Consider the following 13,494-nt stretch of genomic DNA (forward strand, 5'->3'; position numbering starts at 1 on the left):
CCATAATTCACCCCTATTTCAGTACAGAGCCAAACTGTTAAGCTCAGTGGTAGAAATTGTTGGGAACTTGCGTAGGGGAAATGTCTAAAAACCTTACTGTCCCTCCCAAGGTCCTTAATGATACAGGCAGCAAGAATGGAAGCAGGTATGATATCATGGAGCTACCTGGCTCGAGCAGCAGCGTCTGAATATGGGAGCGGTGCAAAAGGTATTATTATAGTCCAAAAATTAGATTTGGCACATTGAATTAAAATGGGTCAAAGGCATTAGGAAAACCCTTGAGACCATATGTAGAGACCTGAGCATTAGTTTATGCACCTAGAGTTTGCTCTTACGTACCTGTAAGGCAAATATCTGGTGAACATGATATGATAGGAACTTACAGGGGAAGCCTTCAGTTCAGTTTATGCTCAATTCTTGGAGAAATAAAGAGTGGTTCCCATACATAGATTTTCTTCCGAATTGTTGGTTTAGGTATGAACTGCTAAGGTTGAGAATGGGCATCAAACCTTGTTATACTAGTGATAAGACAAAAATGGCAATAATAGATGCAGTGGGCAAATGTACATGTGGCTTGAGTGTTCAGTGTGACAATTTGCGCATTCTTATAGATTGTCTAAAATTGTTGCCCCTTCATGAGACTATTTTAAGAATGCTTTTCTTAAAATATGGTACTAGTAAGCGTATGCAAGCTGGGGTGCTCTTAATGGGCATGCACCATTTGGATGTGGCTTGTGCTGTTGGGCGATTTATGAATGCTGCAAAAAACCTTTTGCTGGATATGGAAACGGGTTGCCATTTTTAAAGAGTTTTTAAGAATTGTTATGATGAGGCCTGTGGTTGCTCCATAACCCTATGAAATGATCTTATTCTGTTTATATTTTATTAGAACATGTTTTTATGAATCTTATGATTGCGTTGTTATTGTTATGACTGTCTTTATACTATTTTTTAATGTATTTACTCTTTGATGATTAATGTTTGTTTGTTTATGTTGTTTAAAGACTAAGGGTTAAAATAAAAAATTTCTTAGAGAAAACAAATGAAAATTATTATGTATTTGCTGCATTTGCCATAACTCATCATCTGCTGGAAAGGCTACAGATTTTAGCAAAATAAATTGTGTGTAACTCACACAGATCAAAAGTTACTAAATCTCAGTGACGTGTTGCCGTGTAGTGGCAATCCCTATGCAAAAGTTGACGGGTTGCTTTCCTGTTGTTTTTTTTACTGTATTCGTATAATAAGCTAGTGCAAATAGTACCCTTTGCATTGTATACATGTTAAAGAAGTACAAAATTCTTACGTAATACTATGACACAATGTGGCATGCTATTTTGCGTAATTTGCCTTTTTTTGCTACGTAATTTAGTCAACCATGCTGCATAATTTGGTCTTTTCATGCTTCATAATTCCAATGGCCCTGGTAACACATTAAATTACGTGTTTAGGAGTTCACATTCACTGGAAGAGAGGCTATTATCTTTTCAATGTACTTGCTTGTATTAAAATAATCACATGTCCCTACAGAACTCCTCCCCTTAGTTTATTGCATGAATAGGGGACACCAGGTCTACATCTAACTAGCTTAAACAGGGCTACAAACGTTGTAAGTCTACTTATGTGTGACATTTCATTGTTTGCAGCAGCTAATTTGTGACATTTTCAGACCTCATGTATGACACTCCGAGTGACACCTTAGGGAAAACTTTGCCTTTCATCCAAGCAGATAATTATTTTGCACACGTAGCAGAAATTACCCTGAGGCACGTTCAAGGACCCTTTGGCGGAAGCAAAAATACTCTTATGGTCGCCTGTCACTATCATCACCTGCCCAATAAAAATATGTGTTTGATCCCCTTCACCACCAACCTTTATACTGTGCTTTCTTTGGTATCAGAGACTGCCTGTTTATACACGAGTGAAGGATTTTATTTTGGAAACCTAAAAAACTCTAAATTTACCAATGCTGCTGCACATTCCGGTTATGGGAGCTACCAGTATGAAAACACAAATGGCCTGCTTGAAAAAGTAGGTGAACACCAAGCAGGCCATCCCAAAACACCCATAAACCTGTCCTAATCCTAAATATGGTAATGAGGTAAAGGCCCACAATAAATGCAGATTCCTGTACCCCAATGCTCCCTGGATCCAATCTTTCACTGGAAAGTGGAAAACTGATTTCACAACACAAAGCAAACTCATAGGTTTGTCTGTACTTACTGACCTCTTGAAGGTAGGTTACACCCTGGAGGCACATGTATATTACTACTGTCAAGGGCAGTGGCAAGCGGTTTGAACGACAAGGAACACCCTCATATTTAATGGTTATGTAAGGCAAGGGTTACTTCATGGGCACAATATTTAACCCGTAGAGGCAACAGAAAATTAAAACTGATGCACACTAACGCATCCTGCTGTTTGACTAAGCCCTTGAGAGTATCCTGTTGGCTAGAGGTTGTCACCCTAAATCCAGAATCATTTGAACCACGATCCTATATGCCAGAGTTGTGGTGATATCTCCGCTTAAATGTGTGCTGCCTTCTTAACCCTAATGCACAGGCCGTTTTGGTGCCCTTACATCAGTAGATGTCCCTGACACCTGATCCTCCGGGATGCAATGTTAGTGACTCACCTTCAGTGGTAACTGTGACGTACCATGCAACACCCCCTATGAGTTGTCACCACCAATATTGACTGGACCAGTTTTGTGATTCCACTGGCTCCCTAAATATTGTCCATTTTCCAGCAGGCCTGTGTTCAGTGTCCCCCCCCCACCCCACCCCCATTTCTAGAATCAGAGCCCATCTGAGCCCATATACAAGGGAATCCTCAGTGACCAGAGATGATGCTCATTTTCTACTTTCCAAGCCAGCCAGCAACCTCATTCGAATTTAAATTGAGAAACATATTCACTCTTGGGTATTGGGTCTGTTTGGTTCGGGAGAATCACTTGTTGAGGCACACTGATCCATCCAGCTTGAACCGAGAGGAAAATATCACAAGGGCACATGTAGTATTCCCTAAAGTGATGTTGCACACTGTCTAATCACTTATTTTGGGGTTCTGGAGCATGGGGATCATAGAGTAATTCCCATGCTTTAGACTCTAATAGACAGCAGGAGGTACCTTAGTGCTATCCAAAGTCTACTGGGTCATTTTAAAACCCTCCAACAGACTAAGGGTACTGTAAACCTTGAAATGAATTACATTATGGTACCTCCCTATGTATGCCTATAAATACATTTGGTCTGCTAACTCTGCCCCTTGTCACTCTCGTAGAGCTATAGCAGTAGCTTGACAGTAAACTTCATTGTGTCTTATTACGAGTGTCGTGGTATATATATATCATGGCATATCTTAGCTGGAAACCCTTATCACCTCTTGAAGCAAGGTTGGACGTGCTCGACCACATCACACTATTGAGAGTTGCAGCCAAAGCAGGAATTCTTGCCATCTAATGAGTCATGTCCTAGGACACTAATACCTTGGGCATCAGTGGTCAACAGCAGTTACTCACTTGAGAACTGCCCAGCTTTCACTGATAGCCCATGACCTGGCGAGAAGACCTTATATTTAAGGCAAGCAGTGTGGATTGAGAATCAGGACTTCAGGAGACACAGCAATTCCATCCATCAAAACCAAAAGCTTCCTAGAATAAAATAGTTAAAATGTCGGATATTCATGATATGGAGGAAATGGAATGGAGAGGTTTGAGTTGCCAAATGGGCAAGAGCCTCAAGTATAGTAGGCTGCCTAGTGGGCTGGCTAAAGAAAAATAGTATAATTTACTTTGGAAGGCATTTTGCCCAAGCACTGTAGAAAAAGTTAGGTACTTTACATTGACCCAACTACCCCTAATACAAGTCCCAATCTATATTCCATTCCTATTTTCACTAATCCGTTCATCATCCATATTTGGATGACAACCTTTTATCTTGTTGCAATAAAAATTAAGAAATTATATATTGATATACAAAAGACCGGACCCCTGGAAGAAACTTAAAAAAGATTTTGAGATAGGGAAATTGAGGTAAGGAAAAACATAATTGGAGAGAAAGTAATAGGAAATGGATCAGGAAAAGCAAGAAGCATTTGCAATGCAATCGGTCTCGCCTTTGGGACCTTATATGTATTTAGCTATGCAGCACATTAGCCTTGGTGCTGGAACATCTACTGTTCATTAACATGGAAGGAAAGTAAGCACCAAACTGCATGACACGCCTGGTATGGGAACACATTGAGAGAAATATTGCCTTTCAGTGGGAAATGGTATAGTCCAAAGCTCTGTTTTTAATGTAAAATCAGGGCCTTCGGTGGTTATATCACTTAAAATACAAAATTTGAAACAAATATTATTGTCTACGGGTGCTCCTGGAAGACAATTTCTATGTACTGGAATCTAGAGAATGCTAAAGTTATTCTGGTATTTTACTGACCTCTGCTGGTCGTTTTTTTTTTATCTAGAAAGTTAAATAGAGGCAGTTGCCAGCAAAATTAAAAAAAGAAAGTCCCTCAGCAGAAAACAATTCTGCTAATTTACTGACCTCTACTGGTCCTTTTCTGTTAAGACAGTTAAATAGAGGCAGTTGAACAGAAACAAAATGTCCCTAAGCGGAAGCAGACAAGTACTAGGGCTGATCTCTAGAGCCCACAAAGTACATACACATATAAGTATATACTAATATATAAGTATATACTAAAGTATATACAAGAGGTCTCGAATTGCTCGACCTAAAAATGTGTGTGGTGGAACTCAAGGCATTAGAAATAAAGATATTCCTACAGGACTTGGGGCCAGATGTACTATTTGCTGGTCACAAAATACCGGTCGCAATTTGCATACAGTACTTTTACAACCAGTAAAGAATTGTAGGACCCGACCTAAGTAGTAAGAGGTAGTTCTTGAAATTCCAAATCGATTGGGTTGCAACCCGACCTACCTCATGAAAATTTGTGAACGAGTTACCACCTCAGCTTGGGGGTTGGTAACTTTTTTTGGGCAGATTTATATAGCACGAACTCGACCTGAAGGTATTGTAGCACTTTACATGAGTACCAGTTACGTTGCACAAGGACACATTCATTTTTTTGGGTAGGCACTGGGAAATTAAGTGATTTTCCCAGAATCACAGGATGTGGAGTCAACCCCAAGGCTCGAACCTTGGCTTCCCAGCTCCAAGGTCGGCAGCTTAGGTGTGAGGCCACATCCTCTCCCCAATTCAATGATTTACAACTGTTATTTCAGTCCTAAACCAACAATACAGAAGGAAAGGAATTGTTATTTGGAAGGGACGCATACAACACGCCCCTTCCAAATACCGAGTAGCTACTGAAGGGTGAGTAACTAAAATGAGAAAAGGAAGGAGATGAACTCTAATAGGGACAGCACTAACGAACAACACATTCAAAATAATCCAAAATAAATCTAAAAGCTGATGCCTTTCCTATGCTCTTCTGCAAGGGAGACAAGATGAAGGGGAACTAATCTTTATTCACGGACCTGCAAACCAAGATGAGTAAGGAAGCTGTTGAAGCCTAGCCCATGCCAGGGGCAGATCTAAATTCTTTACAGTTCAGATCAAAGAGAAATACACGAGAACGCCTCCTAAAGTAGTGATTGTCTGCATGAAATACTGGAGGAGAACCGAGAATCAGTGTCAACAGTCCCCTTGCACCCAAAACTTCTTTGGGAAGGTCTCACTGGACGGTTCATGCTTTACTGTTTCTGAGACACTGGCATATAGAGTGTAATCTAGCAACTCAATTAATATGCAAGTGCACAGAGGATCAATTAAGGAAGATCTACTCTAAAATGCTTTGATATTAAAATGTGCAATATATTATAAATGAAATACACCTTTCATCCATCTTGTCTATCAGTTATTTAATAAACAGAAACAATCGAATAATTTAGACTTGATAAATCAACAATTTCAAATGAATCAATGCCAACTTGGAAAATCAAAAGTAATGTTTATTTTAATTTAAGAAACACAGGGGCATATTATCTAGATGCGCGTTATATAACGCACATCGCACATTTCCATATCGCCGGCTATCGCCGGATTTTTTCGCCGTGTTAGCACGTAATTATCAATGCGCAACATGTAGGCGAAATTAAATCCGGCGATAGTCAGCGATATGGAACATTAGCGCATGAAAACAAACGTTGTTTTCACGCGCTAATGTGTGCCTTGATAATATGGGGGGTGGATTCAGCGTTATGATCCACACCCCCGTGTTATCAATGCCTTAACACCTGGTCAGAGCAGGCGTTGGGAGACCTGCGATAAACGAGTTTAGCGCAGGTCTCCTTCTCCCAACGCCTGCCTTGGTAATAGGGTGTTCCCACCTCCAACCACATTTTACATGTGGTTGGACGTGGGAACGCCCACTTTGCATGTCATTAGCGATGTTTCTCGCTGACATGCAAAGTGGACTTGAGGCAGGCGTTAGCATGCCCTTGTTAATAGGGCGCTGGAAGTATAGCAGCTTTCTCGGCACAATTCGCCGAAAAAGCGGCGATACTTCAGCTTGCTAATATGCCCCACAGTTCTTTCACCAGGTGCTAGTTCCCATTTGGATTAAAGGGACTGCATTGTAGTTGTGACGCCTTTTGAGGAAAATAGTCCTTTCCATCAGGTGTACACCTGTTCTCTCATTATATGAATCCATAATACTTTGCTGTTCAGATCCAAACTGCCTGTTCAAAGAACCCTCCTGGTTAAATCAAAAGGACTAAATGAAATCTGCACAACTATGCCTAACATGGCCTTCAATCTTGCACTTTATTACCAAATTTGTAGTGCTTCCTTAACTCATTAGTGGGAAAGTTAAAAAACATGTTTAATTCATACGATCTAAAGCTAGAACATTGCGTTCTTCTCTGTCTCATCTGACACAGATCCCTTGCATTTCCAAGGCCAGGTTTGGGGGTCCATCTTTTCCGTACCTTGGGGTAAAATATAGGGATAAATACCGGAACTCTATACTCTTGCATCTTGCTACAAAACCTAACATTCTTACATTCTGGACACTTCTGAAACCCTGACTATCGACTCCTTTCTTTTTAATGTTATTCTTATCTGCAGTCCCTGCTTCTCCAACACCAGGTCACCCTTTATGGTAATTATGTGCTTTACAAGTATATAAAATAATGATAAAGACTGAATAATGATTAATGCTGTGCTTACTCAGTCACTGCCTACCTAAGAGTGGATACCTGAGATTATGCTCCTGCAATAGGGTGCAAAGGAACCCCCTGGTGGTGGCTGTTTCAACAGGGGCTCTATCTCCTTGGTTAGGGAAGCTTACCAATAAATGGGCGAGGTGTATGCTACTTGCAGAGCATCAGGGCATGGACCTAGGGAGCCTAGGGCTGGACTGTTCCCATGAGGCACAGGGTCAGACTGATTTGCATATAGCCATGTCTGAACTGGGGTGGCAGAGTGGGCTAAAGAACGGTGATGGATCAAACCCAGATCTTTTGACTGGATGTGAGTGTTTGATTGGTTCAGATGCTCCGTCCATCACCACCCCCTTTTGTACTGCTTTGGCCGCCATAAGTGTGGCAGGGTATGCTCAGACGTGAGTCCCTTGCTCACTTTGACACTGGATTCAAGCAAGCCGGGCTGAAGACGGCTGGAATGCCAGAAACCGGTCCTCGGAAGCTTGTTTCCGGTCCAGGGAAGGCATGGCTTGGCAGTTCGGGCTGGACTGTTCCCATGAGGCACAGGGTCAGACTGATTTGCATATAGCCATGTCTGAACTGGGGTGGCAGAGTGGGCTAAAGAACACTGCTGGATCAAACCCAGATCTTTTGACTGGGTGTGAGTGTTTGATTGGTTCAGATGCTCCGTCCATCACCACCCCCTTTTGCACCGCTTTGGCCGCCATAAGTGTGTCAGGGTATGCTCAGACGTGAGTCCCTTGCTCACTTTGCCACTGGATTCAAGCAAGCCGGGCTGAAGACGGCTGGAATGCCAGAAACCGGTCCTCGGAAGCTTGTTTCCGGTCCAGGGAAGGCATGGCTTGGCAGTTCGGGCTGGACTGTTCCCATGAGGCACAGGGTCAGACTGATTTGCATATAGCCATGTCTGAACTGGGGTGGCAGAGTGGGCTAAAGAACGGTGATGGATCAAACCCAGATCTTTTGACTGGGTGTGAGTGTTTGATTGGTTCAGATGCTCCGTCCATCACCACCCCCTTTTGTACCGTATCCTACTGATTTGCGGCAGACTCCCTGTCATCAAGATCCTTGGAAGCTGACTGCTCTCTGTCAGGGATTCAGAAACTTATCCAGAAGAGTGCTAATTCTCAACTTCCTGAGGTACATCAAGGGCAGTATGTTTACTCCATCATTTTTCTAGTCCCCACATCTTCCAGGAGCCATTGGCCGATCATCCAAGTAAGGGAGGTGAATGTGTATGTGAAATCTGTCACCTTTCACATGGAATCAAGAAGAAATAATGCCTTCAATATCTCCAGGAGACTTCATGACAATAATAGACCTTCAGGATACCAATTTTCAAATCCTGAGCAGAAAATCTCACCAGTGTCTGTGATTTGCAGTCCCAGAAGGCCATTTTCAATTCAGGATCCTTCCATTCGGCCTGAAATCCACTCCTCAGGTTTTTTATTACGGTGCTAATACCTTTGGTCTGCATCTTACATCAATAATCAATAAGGATTCCAAATACTGAGGCTGCAATGGAGTTGTATCATAGACTGGAGATCCTATGCCGTCGGCCTGTTGGCAAAGTTGTCCTATCAACCCCTCTGAGCCCCGTCAACCTGAAAGTTCATGGGAGGGGACCAGAAACTAAGAATGGGAGAAATTTGTGTATTCGCGGTACGCGAATTCGCACGAAAGCAAATTCGCAGTCCGCAAAATCCGCAAATTTGTGCGAATTTGTGGATTTTTTAATTTTTGCGTGTTCGCGAGGTTTTATTTCGGCGCGGCTACCGCGAAGCTACCCATGCGGTCGTTCATGGGTGCGGCCATCTTGTTCGCGTTGCGTATTTCCGTTTCCGGGCGCTAGTTGCATGCTTGCGTTGTGCATTTCCTACATGCGGGGCGCAATTGCGTGTTTGCGTCCATTATTTCGTGCTCGTAGGGGAAATATCGCGCAAACTTACCCGCGTGGTCTTAATGGGCGTGGCCATCTAGTTTTTCATTCATTGCTATGGTTCTGGGCATGCTTTTTCAATCCTCCTTTAATCTTTGTAATCCTTTGTTTGTTTGAACTTTTTTAAAATCTTTTTTTACTCATTATCTATCTCTTTATTTTTGTACATCTATATTTTGTGTTTTTTTCTACTTTTGGTTACTTTAAAACTACTTTTTTAACTCTCTTTTCTTTTACTTACTTTCCCTATTCTTTCCTATTTTATTTTCCTTTAACTGTCCAGGACCATGGCAAGGGGAGTCGGCAAAAATCTGAAGGGGAAGGGTCCCGCACCCAGTAGCCAGCTCCCTTGCGGGCGCTTAAGGGGGAAGCAGTAACTGCCCGGGAGATCTTTAGCGTGGTGGAGGGGGCCGCACTGGTTTTCTTTGTCCAGCGCCACCTCCCCAAGACTGTCGCGGCAGACCCGGTACCGGGTACGGGCTCCGGGAGCGTCGCCAGCTATGGGGGAAGGTGTGCCGGGCCATGTATTGGGAGTCTGGGGTCCGGCGCACCTACAACCAGGTGACGCACCGGTGGTCCGACATCCTGGACCGGGAACAAGACCTGCTCGACCTGCTTGGCGTCGTGATCCCTGGGCTTGGTGAGTAGTAGTAGCTATTTAATCACTACTTTTTTTCTCCTGCTGTGTGTTATGATATTGCAAATATTTGTTTTTTCCGAAGAGCAAAAATGCTGCCGATTACATTGCAGGTAAATTATGTTTCAAAAGCTTCTGTGATTGCAGGTGCTCACCTGCTCGCTGGCGGTGCTATTATGCTTACTTCTTTTCAATTTTGTGCTCATTTGGCCTTGGTGATTATGTATGAGTGTACTTTACAGAAGTGCGTAATGATAGACACTAGAGATTACATTGCAGGTAAATTATGTTTCAAAAGCTTCTGTGATTGCAGGTGGTCGCCTGCTCACTGGAGGTGCTACTGTGCTTACTTGTTTTCAATTTTGGGCTCATTTGGCCTGAGTGATTATGTGTTAGTGTACTTTACAGAACTGCGTAATGCTAGACACTAGAGACTCAAGTCCAGTCCTTCCTTTGTACTCCTGCCACTAAGAAGAGATAGTGGTGGTGGATTGATAGTTTGAGTTTATTATGACTGGTTATTTAGTAGGAAAGTTTTTAGTGGTCTGCAATCATGACGGACTGTGTCTGTCACTTCGCGTGCTGCGGAGTGCTGCCTGCCAGTCCTAGTAGAACCTTTTTGTAGTTGGTTTAGTGAGTTACATAACTTTCCAAGTAGACGGTCCGCGAATCCAGCAATACTAATATCCTAGCAGACCACATCAGATAGGTCAATGAATTTAGTGCAATTGTTGTCTATTTCCCCGAAATAATTTCTTATTGTTTTTTTGAAATGTTTGATTTGGTTGACAACAATCATCCATGTTTGTGTCTTTCTTTCAAGTTGTACATCAGCTCTCCCCAGGGGCAAGAGGACAGAGGAGGAGGTAGCGGCAGAGCAGGAACAGGAAGGCCAGGATAGGTCCACCGAGGGCTCCTCTGCTGGTCCCAGTAAGTTTTCCTGTTAATATTATTAATTATACTTCCCTATCTTTTACAGCACCTATTTATTCCAAACGTTCCTCATAATTCTATTTTTTCCTAAATCGTCTTTGATATTCTTGTAGACTGTTTCTAAATTATTATCCTGCCTCTACTATGACTGTCTGTGCTACTACTAGATTATTATTAGTCTGTCTGTGTAGCTAGCTAAGCTTGCACAGTTGGCAAAAGGTGTTAAACAAAACTCCTATTCAGCAATAGCTCTAGGCACTGAGTGCAGTCCTCTGGGTTGTCCATAATGTCTATTGAAGTCTTCTAAATGTTTATGCTTTGACAATTCCCAACAATAAAATGTCAATGGCCACCAAGAATAAGATACTAGTTTACTTTTTGATTGGATAGGAGGACATACTACTACTGTTGCAGGGACTATTCTGCACATACAGACCTATGGACAAGAAATAGGGCATTGGTGATAATAGGCGCAGTTAGACTTTCCACATACCTCAGTCATAACAGAAGTTGAACCCCCAATCTCCTTACTGACTAGCTAGTGTGTCAGAGTCATTATAGCTCCCGAATGCAGCGATGATCCCAATGATTATACAACCCAGAACATAAGACTACGGAGTCAGAGTCCCGACCTCTCAGAGTCACGGACTCATGCTTGCAAATTGCAAACCCTTTCGCTCACTCACTCATGACAAAAAACCACAGAGTCTATGTAAGTTTTAAAGCTTTATTAAAAGTAAAACAATTAGCTCTGTGTGTACTCTGTAAAAATTTAAATTGTGCATTATATAAAAACATTTTTTTAAATCAACTTCATCTAAGATATACGGTGAACGACTGAAAAGTGGCTGATTTCACACATTAGTTGTGGGAGAGCCCTCACCTGGTTGGAACTTAAAGTCTTGGTGGGGACGAATCGTTGACGACTCCGACTAACATTCATATGATCTTGTTCGTAGAAGGGAAGCTTCTGTATGCTATGAGAAAAATGGTGCGTGTTAAAAAGCAAGCGTTCATCAGTTGTGCCAAAATGTGTGGCATCACATGTTATGGCTAAGCATGAATAAAAAACACCCTTCCCTGAAGAAAGGGAAATTTTTAGTTTAGACTAGAGAGTCACAAATTATTAAATTTGTTTATGTAGTACTAGTAAAAAAATGTAATTCCTAGACAAAATAGGGAGTGGTATATATGGCATCTAAAAATATTTAATGTATTTTCTAGGCGTAACACCATCGGCACAGCCAACCACCAGTGCCGGGGCCAGCGTGGAGGTGGTCACTCCAGGGGTGGATGCGGTGCCACAGCCAGCAGGAACTGCTGTGGGGGATGCCACGGTAGTGGCGGGCAGTGGTAAGCTATTATATTCCTTACTTATTGAGATTGCAGAGTGGACTCTCTGCAGGGGTGTATATAAGTTGTACAGTAGAAGTACACTTTACAGTTAAGAAGACTTACACATTTAGAACTAAGTTTTTTTCAGCCAGGTAGAAGGCAGTCACCCTTGACTTCTCATTAGCAATAGCATTAGTGGCGGGAGTTGACGAGTAACCAATGGCCTCCTCTAAATTTGACTTCAACTCAGCTGCGAAAGTTTTATCGAGAAGCCAAGTCAGATCAGAGATTAACTTAATGGATGGGATGAACGAAAAGGGAAAGAAGGGTGTAAGGAAGGACGAGCAAGTTAAAATTAATGACTGGCAAAGAATGGCACGCGTTTTTGAATGCTGCCCAAGGTGGGTGGGAATCTGATGGATGGCTGGTTGAAGGCTGAAGCAAGGATGGGTGGAAGAAAAGAGGACTGCCTGGGTGGGTGAAACACAAACTGTATGTGTGCGCAATATATCCTTTGGTTCAAATTCAAATGCAAGTCAAGCACGGATGCATTGCTGGCGGTTTACAAAATAAAAAAAAAAGGTTATTTTTCGGTGAGAAAAAGTAAGGTTTGTCCAGTTGAGAGTCAGACATTAGGAAGAATGATTGACATTTACTTTGAATGGATGGATGCCTGGATGGTATCTTCCTCATAGATAGCATAGGTTTATGTAGACAGAGTAGACGGTCACTGGATGAAGAGTGTTACTTTGAAGAGCATGTAACACCGCACGTCCGTGCCAGAGTAGCAAAGCCGAGGAAAAAAGTTGTAATTTTTCTGAATACTACCATGACTAGTAACAGTAGTTTGCAAGCACAGCATATATCCGGCGATTACGGGGACCACTCACTACCTCTATTAATAATGTTTTTATAACTCTGTCATTCATGTGTGGCCTATCTGTGTTCACTCAATCAAAAACAAAGCACCTAAAGTCATCCCATATGTAAGCAAATATCCTGTGAAGGGAGAGATGATCATATTATTTATCTTCTTCATTTTCCTTTTGTAGTAGTCAGGGGCAGGGCAGGGTGAAACTTACATTAATTAAGCAGTAGCCCTTGTAACAGAGTATGGCCAGTGCCATCCATAATAGAAAAGTAAGAGGTTCACCACCTGTATGAACTGGACTGGTAACAGTAACGCAAGTCTGTGTCATCATGACTTGCGTCTGTTTTTCTCGGGTGCAAGTTGACTGCGCTGGCATTGTGCCGGCTTCCATAAGTTTACGTACCAATTTCGCTAAACAAGAGAGAAGAAGAAGACTGGTGTACTGTCGGAGTCTAATGTAGTGAGTCCATATAACGCTAGTAGAATTCCTGAAACTCCCACTAATGTTAGAGCAGAGGCCGACGAAGTGGGAGGTTAGATAGATACATGCCACAAATGTTATGTACTGTACTTGCACGTTGCTAGTG

The sequence above is a fragment of the Lissotriton helveticus genome, chromosome 5_1 (assembly GCF_964261635.1).
Source record: "Lissotriton helveticus chromosome 5_1, aLisHel1.1, whole genome shotgun sequence".
NCBI classification, from domain to species: domain Eukaryota; kingdom Metazoa; phylum Chordata; class Amphibia; order Caudata; family Salamandridae; genus Lissotriton; species Lissotriton helveticus.